The sequence below is a fragment of the Nelumbo lutea genome, chromosome 5 (genome assembly GCF_056320005.1).
Source record: "Nelumbo lutea isolate HS-2025 chromosome 5, American lotus-T2T, whole genome shotgun sequence".
NCBI lineage: Eukaryota > Viridiplantae > Streptophyta > Magnoliopsida > Proteales > Nelumbonaceae > Nelumbo > Nelumbo lutea.
The window spans coordinates 24,008,949-24,021,889 of record NC_142688.1 but is presented as its reverse complement, the minus strand read 5'-3'; positions in this window follow the sequence as shown (position 1 = coordinate 24,021,889).

The following is a 12,941-nucleotide window of genomic DNA, read 5'->3' as shown; positions in this document are numbered from 1 at the left end:
ATTAAAATCTGAATTAAAAAACATAAATAAATGTAACATCATACATATATTGTATGTAATATATGTAAAACATAGTTATAAAATATATATAAAACATAATTATACTATTTATTGATAAAATATGTATTTTTTACATACAAACATACATTTATTGTTGAGATAGAGTGGTTTGATTCATTTGACCTTGATAGTCAAACCGATGACTTGTGACCCGAAGGAAAAAGTGGGTTAGTTTTTAAAACATTGTTTATCATACTAATTATTGTTTAATATGTCAAATATATAATGTTAAAAACATTTTCTTTTTTAATTTCTATATTTTTTGCATTTTATATATTTTTGAATTTTGTTATTTAATTGTGGCAACATGGGTTGGCCCATTTGACCCAAATGGTTTAATTTCTTACCACCACCTAGATAAAAAAATTATTTTTTTCCAGGTAGATATTAAAAGTATAAGTTTTTATGATACTGAAATTATTAATTTATTATGTATGGATTTAATTATAGAATTTAATGATGAGAAAAAAAATAAAAAAGCCTTAAATATATGATTCAATGAAGGTAAATGGAAATTAATACCTTAAATGTTGGATTTAATGAGAGAGACTTGAATGCATTAAATATCTTAAAATTACCTCTTTTCAACTAATTTAATATCAATAACCAACTACTCTATTTACCCTCATTTTTTATCAATAAATTTAAATATAGAGAGATAAGTTTCATCCTCAAAAATTGCTAAAAATATTCTTGAGACTATTTGTACTTTTTAAAATAGTATAGATATAGATGTATTTGTTTATTTTTAAATGAAATTATTAAAAATATAAGAAGTAACAGTTCATAGGTCTTAATTTTATCTAATAAAATTTATCATTATTCTTTCTAATAAAAGAGTTCAACCACGGTGCGTTCCACATTTATTAACATTGGTTGCACGGTAAATCCAAATATCAACCAATCATGTCAAAGTTTAGTTTTCATTGGTCTGCTTTTTCACATGGTATACTTTTGCATTCGACAATGTATTCTTACCATCACGTTCAACCAATCACATATTTTGTTACATGAATCAATAGATGCACCATAGATTTCACCCCAACAGTCAATGTGGATAATACTTTTCCTCCCCCATTAAACCTATTATCTAAATTTCTATCTGTATAAGGAAACTCTCATACTTGAACTGACCGGGGGATACATAAAATAAGTTTTGTAAAAAAAAAAAAAAAAAAAAAAATCGGATATTCATTATTGTATAGCACGTGCGCAACGCGTGATATACGCTAAGCACATAGAATTTCAATTTATTTATTTTATTTTGGACAACGGAAGGTACGTGTAAAATAAGAAAGAACATAAAAATATATATATAGTTGAAACCGACCCTAGATTAGATTTGTCAACGACGTCGGACGATTAACAAAAGAAATAATGCAATGAGGCGGTGACACGTAAATAGCTATTTTGTCGGAGTCAATGATCCAATATACAACGAAAGCCTCTCCGCCTGAGTAAACGCAAAAATCTGTACGTTTCTGCTTCGACGTCCTACCTCTTCTCTACTCCGTCAAACTAAAAGTCTAAACCTGCTTCCTGTTTTCTTCTTCTTTCAGACGCTATACTGAACACTTGTGACAATACGCCAGCTCCTTTTCCGTTTCCACTTCACCACTACTGTAGTTATTATTTTATTGGATAAATCTATGATGCCGGAAAATTATAATGCCCGAAGAACTTTGACCCATCGAAACCCATCTGATCTAAATTTTGATGAACACTATCTGATTATTTGCCACTTTATTCTATTGATTGATTGCTTATAAATTTTTACAGATATCATCTTTTCGGCATTGCTTTATGATACCCAAAAAAAATCTTATAATTTTTTACAACTGGTATAATAAACAAGTTAAACAATTAAGTGTTTATTAATCAGTTTTGCCCCCCTCTCACGGGGTTAATCCTGTTATAGAACCCTCGACATAAATTTGTGATGTAACATTATTTAATTTGTTATTAACGAGTATGGACTTAAAAAAGAATATGACTAACAAAATCGTTGTTGTACCTCCAACATGCTCATATTTCCTGCTGAGACGGCCCTGAATTATATACCTAATTTTTCATCTTATGACTTGGTCAAGTGCAATGTGGCCAAAGAAGCAGGCAATTGTGTTGTTCTTGTACACGGTATTAATAATGGAAATTAAAGATGAGAGGGCCGCTTTCTAATATGGAATAGTAATTTTAATGATAGAAAATTTAGGAGAGTATGCAATTTCAGCCAGATTTAACTTTGGACTTTTATGTGTGATTATATATATATATATTAATTTATGTTTATATGTACCAATAATTTTAAGTTCAAAAGCCTTTACTAAAAACAAGTTAAAAGACTTTGATGTTAGAAAGACGATATTGGAAATAGGGGTGTAAACAGTATTCAAAAAATTGATTTTGAATTTAATATTTGACATAATCGAATTTAATTGGTATAATTTTATTCATATCAAATAGTTAATGGGATTCAAATTCGGATATGACCTGATTCAATTCAATAAATATCTTTATTCAACCAATTATTTATTTATTATATATAATATATAAAATATTATATATAATTTATATATATATAATAATTAAGTTATATAAATAATTTATATATTTGTATACTTTTATATCAGTAAAATATTTATTTTATATATTTATTAATTATCTAAAATAATTAATTAATTGAATCAAATATTTAAATATTTAATCGAATTCAAATTCGGATATTAATTTTCAATATCCGTTGTATATCAAATCAAATTCAGATATCAGATTTTTTAAATTGGATTCAAATTTGAATATTGCCTTATCCGATTCGGATTCGATCCGTTTACACCCATAATTGAAAATTAATGATGAGTTTTCATCAAAATTATGGTGTGTGGGGGGGGTGGGGGGTTGATTGGTCAAAATCTTTCTTGTTTTTTTTCTGCCAATTGTTGGGTGGCTCAGTTGGTACAGTTGTTGGAGTCTGGATCTACTTCTAATAGAACGCGCCTCACACTAATCTTACACCCGCAGGCGGCTTGCGCAAAGTGCGGGCCATGCCGTGCTGGCCTGTGGACCGTCATGGGCCATGCCACCCTCCCTGGTGAAACTTTTGGGGGTCGTGCCATGCCGTGCCGTGCCACAGGCCAAGCCTTGGCCCAAGTCGGGCCATAAACCGGGCCAAAGCTATTTTTTCCTATTTATTTAAAAATTTTGAAAAAAAATAAAATTTTAATTTTATATGAATTTCGATGTATACAATTGCTTATATGTACCATAATTAAATAAATTAGTATAATAAAATTGAAAATTTTGTTTATTTTATTAATATATTATATATTATTATATAATTATAATTTATATAATATTATATATATATAAATATATAAATATTATATATAAAATAATATATATAAATAGTATATATGGGTTGTGCTAGGCCATGCCGCGGGCCGTGCCGGGCCAGCCCAATTTACACCTCTATGTGAGGAGCAAATCCCAATTGCAGTTATTGGTTTGTTCCATCAAAGACATGGGATCAAATCCTGCTTGGACCAGGTGTTGGGGGTTATGATCATCATTGTATCGAGGATGGGCTACCCTGTTATCTAACCCATTGAACCCAAAAGAAAAAAAGAAAAAGAAAAAAACATAGTATATGTTTGGCATCGATGCTATAGTTGCAGCACCATTTTCTGATGTGTGGCTTGGAGCATCATTTTCTTAGAAAGCGGTGCCTTTATTTTTGTTTGGAATTGTTGTTGCTAGGTAGGACATTTGTTGGAGCAACAACAACTTTTTCTATTTGGTACCATTGCTCCAGGAAACGTTTTCAGCACTGGTACCCATCATTGTACTGTTGGCAGCAACGAGTTTCAGCTCTAGGAAACGCCAAATTTAGCGTTGCTCCAAACCATGGCTTCCCAATTTCTGAGGCATGGTTTGGAGAACTGTTTTTTACGGAAATATGATTCCAAACAAATACCTGTTTCCTAAAGCACAATTTTTCCAATGTGACGCTGATGTGGAGCCGTTGCTCAATGATGCCAAACAGCCCCATAATAATCCTAAAATACCATAATTTTGTCATTTTGCAATAATGCTAAAGCAAACCTTCGTCAACCAAAAGTCTTGTAATGAAAACCCAACTTCATCCCAATCCAATATGAATTATTTTGAATTGGGTCACGGTTTACCTCAACTTAGGGTTGGACTGGATATTGGTCTAACCCAACCCATTTCAATATGAATCTATTACAGATAGACCAAGTCGAATCCAATTCATGAATGCTTTGGACCGTATTAGATAGGTTCAATTCAATGTCTATACCGTTCAATTTGTTCAAATTTGCTTTAATTTACATTGTATCCAGTCCAATATAAATTCATTACAGATGAGTCAAGTCCAGTCCAATCTAATAAACAGTTTAGACCATCAAATCTGCACTGGTCTAATTCAATATATCTTATTGGACTGTCCAATCTATTTAAATTGAATTTAATTTGAGTCGATCAAACCCAAACCCCATCCATTGACACCCTGCCTCAACCGATCCAATCCACTAAATTGTTATTTGGCTTTAGGGATAGCCCATCTCTATACCCTTGACCCATAACCTCTACCCTAGTTAATTCCCATTTACCAATTGTATCCTTCAACCACCAACTAGAGACATTACTGATGGAGCGCGATCCGGCCGGTCTTAGCTATCCGCGGCCTTGCTTCTGAACGGGGTAGCAGGGAACCTGAAACGGAGGAGATGGGGAAGCTCCGGGGGGAACCCGGTGTAGAGGTCCGAAGCTCAAGTTAGAATTCTTCAAAAGCAAGGTAATACCAGATAGCGCAAAGTTTGCATACCTCTGCTGTCGGGGGGCAGGGGGCTCTTATAATCACTTTGTGCACTCGTCCCGAGGCCCTTATCAGGTCAGGTATGATTACCCTTGTAACCCGGTGTAGAGGTCCGAAACTCAAGTTAGAATCCTTCAAAAGCAAGGTAATACCAGATAGCGCAAAGTTTGCATATCTCTGCTGTCGGGGGGCAAGGGGCTCTTATAATCACTTTGTGCACTCGTCCCGAGGCCCTTATCAGGTCAGGTATGATTACCCTTGTGCTTGTCAATTTGGCTGTTGTCCTTTCTGCTGAGACAGAACCGTCACTGCCTAACCGTCATCTAACTGGAGATGGCGGTGTCAGTGGCGGTGGCAGGTGGCTGTTTAGGGTGCTGCCGCCAAATGTCAGATCCCAAGTCAGTCAGGCACGGCGCCCTTGGGCACGAACTTCCTTAGTGTCAGGTGTGGTACAACTTGTTTGGTTTTGGTGCCAAGTGATGCGAAGTGCTGAGTGAGGCGGTCTTGAGCTCGGAGGTATTTATAGGGCAGGTCAGTTCGGCGAGGTGTATCCCGAGCTGTTATAAGGTGGGTCAGTTCGGCGAAGTGTATCCGAGATGTTACTAGGTGGGTCAGTTCGGCGAAGTGTATCCCAAGCTGTTACAAGGTGGGTCAGTTCGGCGAAGTGTATCCGAGCTGTTACAAGGTGGGTCAGTTCGGCGAAGTATATCCCGAGCTGTTACAAGGTGGGTCAGTTTGGCGAAGTATATCCCGAGCTGTTACAAGGTGGGTCAATTCGGCGAAGTGTATCCCGAGCTGTTACGAAGGGTGAGTTCGGGTCCCCGGTAGGGAGTTCAGTCCGCTCGTGTCCCCTTGTTCCCGCCTAGGCTTGGCCCCTTTTGCCGAGTTGTTGTTTCTGCCACGTGTCACGTAATAAAGAGGTCGGGCCAAATCCTCCACCATCAATTGCCCCCCACTCCTTGCGCCGGGGGTCTTGTCATGGTGCGGGGAGTTTTCGCGAGGTAGCAGGTGGATTTGTTCTGTCCTTCAAACCTTCTTTGCGCGAGATGCTTTTGCTAGGGTTCTTTCAGTTTCCGAGAAGGCTGGAAATGTGCCTACTCAAGAACGCTGGTGGTTGTGACAGTGTGCGTTTTAAATTTCAAACCAAGTCGTGCCGCTGGGACGTGACATCGGGTCATTTCAAAAAGGCGCGCCACTACTGTACGTGCGTGGGCGACTGTCAGGGAGACGTGTGGCGTGTCAGTTTCGGAAAGACGCGTGTCGAAGAGACGTCAGTTTCAAAAAGACGTGCGCTGACGTTTCGCTTTTTTCAGAAAGACGTGCGCCAATCACGTCTCGACCTTAAGGGTTGTGCGGTCAGTAAGAACGTGAGCCGTCGGATCGTCTTCGGTCTGCACGGTCGATTCTTGGCTACTGTAGCTATAAATAGTGGGGGACCCCGGTCGGTTTGTCACTTCTGCGGTCTGTCTACTGAGTTCGCGTCCAACCTTTCAGCTCGCGTCAAGGCTGGTTATACAGTCTTCTCGGTTCTTTGGCTTGTTCTTCAAACTTTCCGGTGAGTACTTTCCTGGATCAATCTTTTCCCCACTGTCTAGCTTTGATAGCTCAGACGATTCTTCGAGTAGGGCCGACGTAGGTTTCACCAACCAAGCCGTGTCCCCCAACTGCCTCAGTGATCCTGAGGTGGAACTTGAGGACTATGAACCAATAGGCCGAGTCGCTTCGGGCAGTTTGGCGTCTACCTCCCACCAAGGTCGGATGCTAGACAGGTTTGGTCCTTCGACCATGACGCCTGAAGGGCTTCAATCCATACTTCTGTCTTACAATCTTCCCGGGGGGTACACATATTTTATTCCTTCGGGTAGCTTTCCTTGGGAACACGGTTCTGACGAAATCGTGATTTTTCGAGAGCAGCTCGCTGCGGGGTTGTGACTTCCTTTCCATCCCCTTCTCGTCGAAGTCATAAACCACTTCGGTGTCACCATTGGTCAGCTTCATCCGAACTCTATTCGGAACCTGGTGGGCATAGTTCCCCTTTTTTGCGAGCAGAACTTCCCCTTGGACTTAGAAATATTCTCCTCTATCTTGATGCTCAAGAGACAGGCGGGTTCTCTTCCTGGGGGGAGACGGGCGTATTACCTTACTCCTCGCCAAGGTTTTAAGCTTCTGCACGATCTTCCTAATAAGGTCCCGGCATGGAAGCGGGACTACTTTGGCGTGCGAAGTGCACAAGGATGGCCCTTTCAGACCGGGTGGGGTGAGGCCGCTCCCGATTTAGGCGTAACTCTCGATAAAGAGACGGTGAAGGGCCTCCGGCAATGGGCACGGCAAGGCTTAAAGTGCCACCACTACTTAACAGAGGCCAAGCTTATTGCAGCCGGCCTGAGTTCAGGTAGGTTTCTAGCTATGTGGTTCTTGCTTGCTCTGTTCTTTTCATTTTTTCTAATGTCGAACTCGTTTCTACAGGTGTCATGGACGCTGAGAGAACTCGTGGGGGGCGTTTGTTCCAAGGTATGAAGAGGAGGAAGCGGGTCGCCAAGCGAACTCGTACCGAGCTGCCCCTGGATGAGGAGCCCCAAGTTCCAGACCATACGCCGGAGGATCTGCCCAGGGAGCCCGAAGTGACTCCACCGGTGCACGAAACTGCCAGGGTGCCTTACGTTGAGACCACTCATACGGGCACTCCTGCATATTCAAGTGCTCCTGCTCACTCCGAGTCTGCTCATACGCGGGCTGGGCCCTCAGGCTCGGGAGCTCAAGGGGAGTTTAGGAGCGTGTTGTCGCCGAACTACACTCTTCAAAAGAGTAGGGACGCTACTTTCCCTGAGGAGGTCGCGGCGTGGACCGATCTTCCCTTGAATCAGGTCGCTTGTCGCGACGTAACACATGCCATGGTGGTAAGTTGGATTCCGTCTTCACCTTTTTATTCTGTTGCTTCTGCTGTTATTTGCTCACTTGTTTCTTTTGGTAGGTGAATTCTTCAATTCATGCCTTGGCGGCCCAAGTGGAGAGGAGCTCGCGACAGGCGCGTGCTGCTGAGGCTGCCGCTCATGCTGCTGAAGAAGCTTTCCGTGCTGCAGAGGCAAATACCCGGGCTACTGAGGCGGCTGCTTACGCTGCTGAAGAGGCTGCTCGCGTCGCGATGGCCAGGCAGGCGAGGTCTCAGCGTGACACCGAGGCCATGGGGGTAGTTGTCAAGCATATGGCGGACTTGAAGTTGGATTTGCAACATCACGTCGAATATCTTCAAGAGGACATCAGGGAGAGAACACAGATTTTTTCCCAAGGCATTGAAGACGCCAAGAAGAAGGCAGTTGAAGACTACATTGCCTCTCCGCGTTTTGACGATCTGATGGTTGACTCTTATAGGAGGGGGTTCAAGTTGAGCTGGTGGATGATCCGGACTACGTACCCCGACCTTTGCTATTGTAGTAGCGAGCTACCTGCTGCTGGTATCCGCTGTTCGAATGTGCGCGAGGTCCCTTACCTCGTCCAGTAGGTCAAGGTTTGTACGTAACTAATCTCCGTTCATCCGATCGTCGTATGTTTCTAATCGCAATGTTGGTATTTCGATTTCCGCCAAGATCACTGCTTCAGTGCCGTAGGTGAGGTTGAAGGGGGTTTCTCCCGTGGCTATTTTTTTGGTAGTTCGGTGAGCCCATAAGACACTTGGTAGCTCTTCGGCCCACAATCCCTTAGCTCGATCCAGACGTGCTTTCAGTCCGCGCAGGATGGCTCTGTTCATTACTTCCGTCTGACCGTTTGCTTGCGGGTGCGCGACTGACGTGAAATTTTGCCGAATCCCCATGTTCTGGCACCACTATTGGAACTTGATATCCTCAAACTGTTTGCCGTTGTCGGAGATTAGTACCCGAGGTAACCCGAACCGACATACTATGTTCTTCCAAAAGAAGTTTTGTATGTTTCGAGCCGTAACAGTTGCCAGAGGTTCGGCTTCTATCCACTTCGTAAAGTAATCTACTGCAACAACTAAGAATTTTCTTTCGCCTGTTGCTGGTGGGAATGGCCCCAGGAGGTCGATGCCCCATTGTGCAAAGGGCCACGGGCTGGCGAGGTATTTGAGGTCGGAGGCAGGTTGATGGTGGATATTAGCATGCTTCTGACACTTGTCGCATTTTCTGATGAGCTCGACAGCTTCTGCCTTCATCATTGGCCAGTAGTATCCTTGTCGAAGTGCCTTTTGGGCGAGTGCTCTGCCCCCCAAGTGTCCGCCGCATAGGCCTTCATGAGTGTCGCGGAGTACGAACTCGGCTTCGGTAGGTCGCAGGCAATTTAAATAGGGGAGCATGCACGACCGTCGGTATAACCGTTCGTCTATTATGACGTATTTGGCCGTCTGGCGCTGCACCCTCTTGGCTGCATTGCGTTCTGCAGGGAGGGTTCCGTCTATCAAGAAGCTCGCGAGTGGATCGATCCAGCTCGGCTCTGCCTCCAAGACGGGAGCGACCTCCTCTGTCCCCCCGAGAATACTAGGCCGAGGTAAGTCCTCTATGTACACAGTTCTCATATTGTTGTGACTTGTACTGGCTAACCGGGATAGGGCGTCGGCCACAGTGTTTTCTGACCTCGGGATTTGCCTGATGATGTGTGACTGGAAGTTGAGCAGGGCTTCTTTTACTTTGGCCAAATATGCGATCATGGAGAGATCGCATGCTTCGTACTCGCCGGTAACTTGGTTCACCATGAGCTGAGAATCGCTGCAGATGACCAAGTGTTTTGCCTTTACCTTTCGCGCTAGGTCCAGCCCGGCGATCAGTGCTTCGTACTCTGCCTCGTTGATGGATGCCGCGAACTCAAAGCGTAGTGTGTATTTTAATTTTGTGCTGCCCGGGCTGCACAAGACTATTCCAGCTCCGCTGCCTTGCCGGTTCGAGGAACCGTCCACGTGAAGGATCCAGGGCTCCTCATCCCAGTTCGCGCTTCGCCTGACCAAGAGAGATGCCACACTGGCTGCTACTTCACGGGGTTCGGACTCTATGGGCTCAGGAGCTCCGGGTTCGCTCGAACTGGGGACGTCGGGCTTGACCTGTGGGGCTTCGTGGCTGAAAGTGCACTCGGCGATAAAATCTGCCAAAGCTTGGGCCTTGATAGCGGTTCTCGGTTTGTACTGGAGGTCGTACTCGCTGAGTTCGATGGCCCATTTCATCAGTCGACCGGAAACCTCGGGTTTGAGTAAAACTTGTCTAAGAGGTTTGTTAGTTAGGATGATGACGGTGTGAGCCTGGAAGTATTGTCGGAGTTTCCGAGCTGCTATTACTAGGGCGTATGCTAGTTTTTCTATCTCCGGGTACCTTGCCTCTGCTCCCTGCAAAATTTTACTAACATAATAGATGGGTCGTTGGACTCGGTCTGTTTCTTTTATTAGTACCGAACTGACCGCCTCGTCGCTTGCCGAGAGGTACAGTTCTAAGACCTCGCCCACCTCGGGCCGGGCTAAGGTTGGCACACTAGTGAGGTAACCTTTTAGTTCATCGAACGCGAACTGGCAGTCCTGGGTCCACTCGAACCCTTTGCCTTTGATTGCCTTGAAGAAGGGTAGGCAGCGGTCTGCTCACTTAGACAAGAAGCGGCTTAGAGCGGCTATGCGGCCATTAAGCCTCTGAACCTCTTTTACTTTTCGATATGGTTTCATATCTAGAATGGCTTTTACTTTGTCCGGGTTGGCCTCAATACCGCGTCGATTAACAATGTAGCCTAGGAACTTGCCCGAGGTGACGCCGAAGTCACATTTGTTGGGGTTCAACTTCATGCTAAATTGACGCAGGATTTGGAAAACAGACTCTAAGTCTTGTATTAATTCTTGTGAAAACTGAGTCTTGACGACCATGTCGTCTACATAGCACTCTATCTTCGTACGAATTAGGTGCCGAAATAGCCTATTTACAAGTCTTTGGAAAGTCACTCCGGCATTTTTTAGTCCGAAGGGCATGACTTTGTAGCAATACAGGCCGAACTCGGTTATAAAGCTGGTTTTTTCCTCATCGGATGGGTCCATCCTAACTTGGTTGTAGCTCGAGTAGGCGTCCAGGAAGCTTAGCAACTCGTTTCCTGAGGTCGCGTCCACTAGGCAGTCAATTCTGGGGAGGGGGAAGCAATCTTTCGGGCAAGCTCGGTTCAAGTTGGTATAGTCGACGCACATGCGCCACTTGCCGCTTGCCTTTTTTACCAACACTGGGTTGGCCACCCAGCTCGGGTAATGGACTTCCCTTATGAAGTTTGCTGCGAGGAGCTTCTCGACCTCCTCGTCGACCGCTCTCCAGCGTTCTGGGGCTAAGTTGCGTTTCTTCTATCTAACGGGTCTGACTACAGGGTCAGTATTAAGTTTGTGAGTTATCAGTCCGGGGCTAATGCCGGGCATGTCGGCCGCGGACCAGGCAAAAATATCTAAATTTTGAAGTAAAAAACTCACCAGTTCGGTTCATAGGGGATCCTCGATGGAAGCTCCGATTTGAAGTGTGCGAGCTGGGTCCGTAGCCGAAGTCGGGATTACGACAATTTCCTCCGTGGGCGAAGCTCATTCCTCACCTTGCTCCGCAGGCCACTCCAGTTCGAGGTCGTCGGTCGCCTTGGTTTTTCCCTTCAGGGCGGCAACATAACACTTGCGGGACTCGAGCCGGTCGCCCCGCGCTACCCCTACACCGAAGTCCGTATAGAACTTCATGGCCAAATAGTAGGTGGAGACCGCCGCCCGTAGGACATGCGTGATCGGCCACCCTATTATGGCATTGTATGGGGAGGGGGTCGCGAATACCAGGAAATCATGGTTGAGTCTGACTACACAAGGCCATGTGCCGACTTCCACCAGGACGGTTACTTTTTCGAGGGGCCTGACTTCCTCTCCGCTGAAACCCACCGGGGGAGTGTTCGCGGGCTTCAGCTCGCTCCTCTATAACTGCAGCTGGTCAAATGCTGATTTGAAGAGGATGTCTGCTGAGCTACCCGAATCTACGAGTACGCGCCTGACCTCGAAGTCGCTGATCCTTAATTTAATGACAAGCGCGTCATCATGGGGGTAGTGGACTCCTCGCGCGTCGTCCTCCGTGAAGAAGATTGGTTCTTCGGTCTTTGGTCTCTTTGGGGGGTTCCGTTCTTCGAGGGCCGCTTCGCGAACTGAAGTCCGGGCTGCTGTCGAGGTACACCCCGCTACCACCGAACCTCCCACTATTACATGGATGGTTCCTCGAACTGGCCTCTCTTCCGGAGGCTGCTTCTGCAACGGTTCAGCAGGTCTGTTGCTAGACTCGGGGGCATCCTTTTCGTGCTCCCCTTGCCGACCAGCCTTATTGTTATTGTTGTGTTGTACAAAGTTTCTCAAGTATCTGCGACGGATGAGCCCCTCTATCTCGTCCCGGATGTTATTACACTGTTCGGTGCTATGACCATGGTCTCTATGGAAACTACAATACAAATTCTTATTTCTCTCGTTCGGATTTCCCTTTAGGCGAGGTGGCCACTTAATGTACGGGGCGTCTTTGATCGTCATTAAGATCTCCGTCCGCCTCATGTTTAACGGCGTGTAGTCCGTCCGAACTGCTAGGGGGGCCCGGAATGACTGGTTCGGCTTCGGCTCCTGGGTCGTGTTTTTTCTATTCACCGGGTTGGAGAGCTCGCCTTCTCTCTTTCTTTTCTCATTCCCGCCTTTGGTTCGTTGGTTGATTTCTTCCTCTGTCCTCATGAACTTATCCGCGAGTTTGAGGAATTCGGCCATGGTTGCGGGCTGGTTGGCCACCATGTGCCATTTGAATTCTTTGTGCGTCACTCCTCTTTTGGCCGTCGCGAGCTGCACTGCGGGGTCCAACCGCGGTATCTGCAAGCATGCTTCGTTAAATCGCTTGATGTAGCCCCGAATGGACTCTCCTTCTCTTTGGACTACTCTGAAGATGCTTTCCTCTGTTCTGGGGCACCGTTGGGTGGTGACGAAGTGTGTGGTGAAGACTTGCACGAACTGGGCCCAGCACTTTATCGACCCGGGGGCCAGGTTCCTGTACCAAGTGCGGGCTACCCCCCTGAGGGTGGTGGTAAAGGC